The sequence below is a fragment of the Orycteropus afer genome, unplaced genomic scaffold (genome assembly GCF_000298275.1).
Source record: "Orycteropus afer afer isolate SDZICR_OR568_19922 unplaced genomic scaffold, OryAfe1.0 scaffold00036, whole genome shotgun sequence".
Taxonomy (NCBI): domain Eukaryota; kingdom Metazoa; phylum Chordata; class Mammalia; order Tubulidentata; family Orycteropodidae; genus Orycteropus; species Orycteropus afer.
Genome location: NW_006921623.1, coordinates 5,667,418 through 5,675,863, shown reverse-complemented (window position 1 = coordinate 5,675,863; position 8,446 = coordinate 5,667,418).

Genomic DNA, 8,446 nt, shown 5'->3' with positions numbered 1-8,446 from the left:
GACAGTAGGCACAGTGTTCCCCATTTCCCTTGAATCATAGCAATTCTATAGGACAGAGGAGAACTGCCCCATAGGGTTTCTAAAGCTGTAATTTTTATGGAAACACAGTACCACACCCTTCTCAGTGGCTGGTGGGTTCAAACTGCCAGGCTTTCAATTAGTAGCTTAGCGGTCGAGCTGCTTAACCACTGCACCACCAGGGCTCCTTGTACAGTGCCTAGAGCCCACAATACTTTTAGGGGCTCATGAAAATGTTAATTTCTTTTAAAGTCAGAAGAAAATAAATGAGCTTTCATATAGAACAAAAATATCTTAATATGTAATATTGATGTAGTCACTCTTGTACCAATGTAGTCATAAAATAGAATTTTTAATATTTTTTGTGTGGAAGAAGGGGCCCATGCAGGCAAAGTGTCTACAGCCCACGCAAGTCATAATGAGACCTGGGGCAGGAGGAGAGATGTGAGGAGGGTGGAAGGTGACTGCCCTGGAGCCTAGGAGGCTTCTAATAGAAAGCCAATCTCTTCCCCCGCCCCCCTCCCTGCCTTCATGGCTACAGAGCCTGCAGCTGCTCCTGGTCCCCCATAGCCAGTGCCCAGAGCCCTGTGGCAGAGACAGCCCCTCAGTTGGCCTTAGAATTGTCATGGGGATCTTGATTGTCACTGGAGTGTCCCATGACCCCCCAGCAATGCTCCCTAAATCAACCCTGGCTCGAAATAGTTAGAAAGGATGGGAAAAGTAAGAAAGGATGGACTCAGGAGTACCAGGACTAGACCTTCTGTGCCCTTGAATAATAATGTTGTTGTTGTTATGTGCTGTCGAGTCCGACCCGACTCATAGCAACCCCTCCTTGGGTTTCTGAGGCAGTATCACTATGGAAGTAGATTGCCCCATCTTCCTTCCGAGGAGTGGCTGGTGAGTTTGAACCTCCAGCCTTCTGGTTAGCAGTCAAGTGCCTTAGGCACTATGCTACCAGAGCTCCTTTGAATAATAATAAATGAGAACAAATGAAAGCCAGGTGAGCATTACTGATTTTGTAGTCAATATTTGGACCTTTGATCCTGAGCTGGGCACTCTTCATTCTTCTCCAGAAAAGGAGAAGAAAGAGAAGGACAATTAGCACGCTAAAATAAATAAATAAATAACCAAACTCACTGCCGTGGAGTCAATTCCAAATCATAGTGACCCCTCCTTGGGTTTCCGAAGAGGTATCTCTATAGAAGTAGATTGCCCAGTCTTCCTTCCAAGGAGTGCCTGGTGGGTTTGAACTGCCAGCCTCTGGTTAGCAGTCAAATGCTTTAGGCACTATGCCACCAGAGCTCCTAAGTATTACTCTAAGCTAGTCCATTTCTTCAAAACTCCCTCTCCTCTTATGGCCCTACTGCTCCCCTCCCCCAATGCCCTGCAAGGTCCCAAATTTGTGTGGTGAGCAGACCTATGTGTAGTCAGAGGCCATGCTCACTAATCCAGAAATTAAAGCACCTGAAGAAAACAGACTAATCAAATTATACATTCCTGAGAACCATTTATAAGCTGGTACATTCTTTAATCTTAATTAGAAATCTGAGCAGCTACCACCGCCTCTGTAATCAACATTTAAACAGCGCTGACCCCCATGGCGCTAACCTTGAGAGCCACACACAGGTCGAGAAGAGAGCTGGGGGCGGCCTCCTTGCTGGAGAAGGGGTGTCCATGGGGCTGCTGGCAAGGTTGAAGCATTTGATTGCCCCTCACCACCCCATGTTCTCACCTCCCCAACAATACACAGAAACACAGAATCTCAATGTGTCTAATCCTCCTCTCCTCCCTCTACAAACCCAAGACCAAGCGTAGGACCTTGTATCTCTCACCTGACAATTATAATGCCTTTCTTCCTGGCCCATTCCCAGGCCTGCAATCTGATAACTTCTCTACAAAGCACATCTGACCATGTTGATTCCTATAAAGCCCCTCCAAAGTGCCTGAGAGCCTTCAGGATACATTACACAAACACATACACACACATACATACACGCATATACACACATGTTGCTATTGTTAGGTGTCATTGAGCCGGCTCCAACTCATAGGGACCCTATGTACAATGAAGCACTGCCTGGTCCTGTGCCATCCTCACAGCCCTCTCTATGCTTCAGCTCATTGTTGCAGCTACTGTGCAGTCACGTATCTCACATACTGACTCTCTACTTTACCCAGGATGATATTCTTCTCTGGGGACTGGCCCCTTCTGACATGACCAAAGCAGGTGAGACAAAGTCCGACCACTCTCGCTTATAAGGAGCATTCCAACTGCACTTCCTCCAGGACAGATTTGTTTGTTCTACTGACAGTCCACGGTGTTTTCAGTATTCAACACCACAATTAAAAGGCATCAATTCTTCTTCAGTCTTCCTTATTCATTGCCCAGCTTTCAAGTACATATGAGGCAACTGAAAATACACTTCGGTTAGGTGAACCTTAGTCTTCAAAGTGACATCTTTGCTCCTTAACATTTTAAAGAGGCCTTTTGCAGCAGACTTGCCCAGTGCGGTACATCTGATTTTTTGACTGTTGCTTCCTTCCATGGGTGTTGATTGTGGATCCAAGTAAAATGAAATCTCTATATGCATGCACACATATGCATACATAAATATGTATATACATTCATACAGACACACACATACATACACTCACACACACACACATACATATACATATACATGAACACATATGTACATATGCAAACATATAAATAAATACACACACACACTGAGTACTATGCCTCAGGCATGGTGACCTGGCCCCTGCCTACCTCTCTAGCCTTGGCCCTAACACTCTTCTGTTGTGTATAATATTGAATATGAAACTAAACTACTGCCATCCCCTGCATACATGAGCCAATTAATCTTCTGAGACATTGCACATACCATCTTAATGCATTCTTCTGGGTTTAACAACCTGGTCAGCTCCTATTTTAGCCTTTGAAAGCTTGTAAAGAAAACGTATGGCCACACAAACACTTATAAAAGAAGGTTCAAAGCAGCATTATTCATAGTAGCCAAAAGGTGGAAATAATCTGTATGTTCATCAATGGATGAATGTATCAACAAAATGTGGTATGTCCATACAATGGAATACAATCCAGCAATAAGAAGGAACACACTACTGTTACATGCAATAACAAGAAGGAACCTTAAAAACATGACGTATACTAAGTGAAGGAATTCAGACACATAAGACTCTGCATTGTATGATTCCATTACATTAAGTTTCCAGAAACGGCAAAGCCACAGAGCCTGAAAGCAGACTAGGGTTTACCTGGTGCTAGGAGTAGGATCAATAACTGGCAGCAAATAGGACCTCTTTGGGGGTGATGACAGTATTCTAAAACCAGACTGTACTGACAGTTGCACACTATATAAACTTGCTAAAAACATTAAACTGTACACTTACAATGGGTAAATTTTATTATATAAATATTCCTTACTAAAGCTGATTGATAAATGAATAGAGGCATGAATAGATAGATTTGTGATGAAAAAAGTATAATACAAATGGTGATACTAGAATTAAATGGTAGGTTGGTCATTCATTGCAAAACGCTTTCAACTTTTCTGCATGTTTGAAAATTGTCATAGTTAAATGCTCTCTAATGCCTTACTTTTCTGAAGCCTTTCTCCTTTGTTCTCCCCACACTCCCCGCACCAAGCCTGGAAAGAATTCATCATTCACTCCTCTTTGATAATTTTGTTTAATTTCTTACAGGTCCTTATGAGAAATCCCTGAGTGAAGCAAGTGGTTAATGCACTTTGCTACTAACAAAAAGGCTGGAGGCTCAGTCCACCCAGAGGTGTCTTAGAAGAACTGCCTGGTGATCTATTTCTGAAAATCAGCCATCAAAAGTCCTGTGGGGTGCAATTCTACTCTGACACACATGGTGTCACCATGAGTTGGCATCATCTTGCCTGCAACTATTTTGGGGGTGTTTTTAAGCATCACTGTGGCTCATGCAGCAAGGGCAGTGGATAAGAAGGCCTGAACCCAGTCCTCTCCCAGTAACCCACAATGAAAGCACCACCAGCACCACCCCAAGGACAGAGAGAAAAAGGCCTGGAGCAAGTAGATTCTTCCCCAATGAGTCTTATTGTTCTCATACCCAATGTGCATTAAGCAGCCCCACTAGCCATTCAGCTTTGCTAAGGTAGCTGGTGTCTTTGCCATTGCTGCTTTATGGCTGCAGCCCACTCCCTGGCAGGAGGAAGGGAAACATCAAGTTTCTCCTCCCTCACCCTCCCTCTTCTAGACTCTGCCTACAAACACACCAAAGTCTCCCAGCACACTGGCTTCTCCCTGAAACTACTGAGCCCTAGTTCTCTCTCTTTCACTTACTTCCCTACTTCAAAGACGGATATGCCCTGGCTCCTCTACTTCTTCATCATCTATTCACTACTTAACCCTTTGCAACCTGGCTTCACCCCAACAAAGTTATTAAAGTGGCTGAGGCCACTAATGACCTCCCAGTGACCATATCTAAGGCCTGTTCTCAGTCTTTATCCTCTTTAACTTCCAAGTAGCGTTTCACACTATTGGCAACCTCCATCTTATTAAATTCAATTCAGGATATCAAACCCTTATTTCATGCGAAGTGCTCCAGGCCTTGACTTCAGCAGTATTGCACTGCTGCTTTCTGGTTTTCCTACCCTCTGACCATTTCCTACCATCTCCCCGTACTAACCACTTTCTCCCCATGAGCCCCAAATATGAAAGTTCTCATTAATCTCTCCAGTCTTGCTCTATCACCACACACTCTCTCAGTGGCCTTGTTCTTATGTAAAGACGGCTCATCTCTAAATCCTCAGCCCCAGCAACTGGAGAGAAAGCTCCAGGCTCCCTTCTTGAGGGTTCTTCTGGATTCTTCTCTCTAATAAACAGCTCAGGCCCCAAATGTCTGTCACCAAAATCATTGTCTTTTCTCCACCCTAGCCAATGCCTCTTTGCTTCCCAGTTTCTCTGAATGCCAGCCACATCTCCCATGCAACCATATCTGAAACCCTAGAGTCCCTTATAACACCTTACTCTCCTTTGTTCTTCCCATCTAGTGACCAGTTTTTAGATATTTACAATTCTGATTATTGACATGCCATGATATAAACAGATATTAGTGGCTCCCCATATATGTATGCAGTAAAATTCAAACCTTTCAACGTGGCATCCAAGATCTTCTGTGATCTGCCTCTGCCCATCCTTTCAGCTTTGTATGCTAGTATTCTTCTCTGGGCACATCCACTGCTTTCTTCATGCCACCTTCTCTTCCTGCAATTCTCTCTCTCCCCCAATCCAATTTGGCCATTCTTTACTGGCTGGCTCAAGTTATCCATTTCCTCCACAGAAACACAGGATCATCCACTTTATTGCTAAAAAGCCAGATTGCCCGGCATGGTTTGCATCTACATCTACAGCTAACCTCGGAATTGAACTTCACACTCAGAACAACAGATCTTTTCCCTACCTAGGGAAGACTTTCCCCCAGCGAGGAGAAGAGGCATGCTGGATCCTTTCAGGCAGGGCAGCCCTGGCAAGAGAGAGAGGAAGAGTGCCCAGGCCATTCTTTTGTAGGCTCTTTTTCCCATCTCATCAACCTATAAGTCCCTCCTCCTCCCTTAGGAAGGAAGGAGGGATTGAGGGCATGGATAGAAAAGCAGAAGCAATTCCTGTAGAATGGGCCAAGGGAAAATGCTGAGGGAGGGAGATAACAACTCCTCCCACATTCCCATATGCTTGTTCTAGGGCAAGGAGCCAGAGCTGCACAGACAAGGCAGTCTCTATGGTCCTGGGTCCACAAACAGCTCCCTTGTGAGGGCCATGTTAGCTCTGTGTGCCATCAACAGCAGCATCCTCAGTGTGAAGGTGGGTCACTCTGCGCCATTTCTCTACAGATATACCTATGACTCAAATCTTTTCCTCCCATTCTCAACAACACACTTCTACCCTTCTCCAGTTTCCAAGAGGCTGTGGTTAGTTAGTACCAGTGATTCCACAGCTAGCTTGAGCCCCAATTTCTAGTCCCACAGCCAAAGAATTCAGTATCAGATGATGGTATAGGGCAAAAGCCAAAAATGAGTTCCTGCAGATCCTGGATAGAGTGGGAGAACAATGTAGAACAAAACTCAAAATCATAAAAAGAAAAAAAGACCAGTTTAACTGGTCTGATAGAGCCTGACGAGACCCCCAAGACTATGGCTCCTAGTTACACTTGAGGTCTGGAACTGAACTTACTCCTGACTTTCAGCCAAACAATAGACAGGCATATGGGGTGAATATTTACATCAGGTAGATACACTCCCTGGAGCAATCAACCAAGGGAGAACAGAGGGGCACAGGGAGATGGGGGGGGGCGGGCAAAAGTGCATGGGAGGGAAGGACACAGGGAAAAGGTAACTACAGGGAGGAAGTGGGAAGAGAGCTGTTACATTATGGAGAATTTCAGTCAAGGTCATGAAACAAAATGTGTATGAAATGTTGTATGGAAAATTAATTTGCTCTGTAAACTTTCACCCAAATCACAATAAAAAATTTAAAAATAAAAGAATGAGTTCCTGCATTTATACCCTGACCTCCTCTCACCTTTAAAAAAAAAAAAACCTTCTTAAGGGATTAGGCATCTGTTGAAGATATATATTTTTTAATTTCCAAATATTTCCATCATTTTAAAAAGTCAAGGAAAGGTTTACACAGGGAAGAAAATGTTGTCAGTTACCAGAGACGGGGAGGAAGGGAAGACAGGGAAAATAGATGGATTCAGAGATAGGTTTGATATGGGTGAAGGGATTTAAATAAAATAATAATAATATTATTAAAAATTAAAAACAAAAAAATAAGATTAGCCATTGGTTGATAGTTTTTGAAGCTATAGGCATATGGGTTATGGGCATATGGGAGATTCACTATACTAGTCTTTGTTTCTCTTTGAAATGTTTTATAATATATTTTTTAATAAAATAAAAAAGGAAAAAAAAAATTCCGACTAATATGTTCACCAAGGAATTTTTAGAGCTCTTCTTTTTAGTGTTCTCAACTTAACACCCAGAATTCTGGGTCATCAAATCCTTTGTCCCCCAAATTGCAAGTCTGGGCTCAGTGTTGTTACGCTCTGCCCCTGTGGCTCTCTGGTGGAATTTCATGGCTCATGCTGACTGGACCTCCACCCTCTGACCCTGCGTCCAGCATTTAGGCAGCCATGGTGAAAACAGATCCTCAGTGCAAATGGCATTAATCTACAAAGCAGCAGAGCTCTGCACCGTTAGGTCCAAATTCCAAAGGGCAACTCCCCAAATGTCACCCTAACTATGCTCCTATCAGCTGGAAGCACGGGAAGGTAAGCTCATTATTAGAAATAAATCTTCTCATCAGATCATCAAGAATGCACACAGAATCCATAGGAAAAGTGCAAAACAGTCCTTTACATATCAAGTCTCCCTTGCCTGATATCTGGAGATCCACCCTGCTGTTCCCTCATCCCTCCTCAGACTTGAAGCCTCTCTTTTTTCCTCCCAGGGCCCAGGTGCTTCTTCACCTAGCCTCTAGTTCAGGCACTCAGCAATTGGTGCCATCCCATTTTTCCCTTGATGGACATCTAAAAGGGCTTCAACTCCTTGTAAGTCTTACATATGGATGCTGGAACCAGCCTCAGAGTTACAATCTGCAGGAAGATAGACTTTCTCCAGCTCAGTGGTTCTCAGCCCTCACTATGCCTCAAAATCATCAAGGCAGCTTTTTAGGAATAAAGATGTCTGGGATCCACCCTGAGAGACTTGGATTTGATGGGTCTTGAGCAGGGTCTAGGCATCACCTGCAATCGCCAGGTGATTCTAAAGTATGACAAGGCTGGAGAACCACCGCACTAATATTGGCCAACATTGGTGGCGTAGCTGAAATGCATTATTGTTACCAACAGAGTCTCTGTCACTTTTCTCCTTCTTACCCAAAACTCTCTTCTGCTCTCCTAGCTGGATGTAGGGTCCCAGTACAGAGGCAGGTGCCCACTCCAGGAAAGAGGTCTAGGCACATAATCAAGCACCCTTCCATTTCAGACAGCAGTGCTGACCTGGGGCTAGGGCTCAGGAGTCAATAGTGGAAGCTGGAACAGGTGCTGCCCATCCCTCCAGTGTTGGATTACCCAAAAAGCAAGGTAAATATGGACTTACTTGTGCCTACCTACTAATCTATAGTGAGCAATCTCACTTTTTTTTACATCAAAGATTATGCCTCTAGGTATGGCTGGCATCTGTCTCTCTCCCAACCCCAGAGCACCTTCCTACAGAATCAAAGTCTCTTTTCAAATTTACAATCCCTAACATGGTAGCATAGTGGCTAAGATACTTGCCTGCTAACCCGACGGCTGGCGGTTCAAACCCACCAGCCACTCCTCGGAAGGAAGGTTGGGCAATCCTACTTCTGTAGTGATACT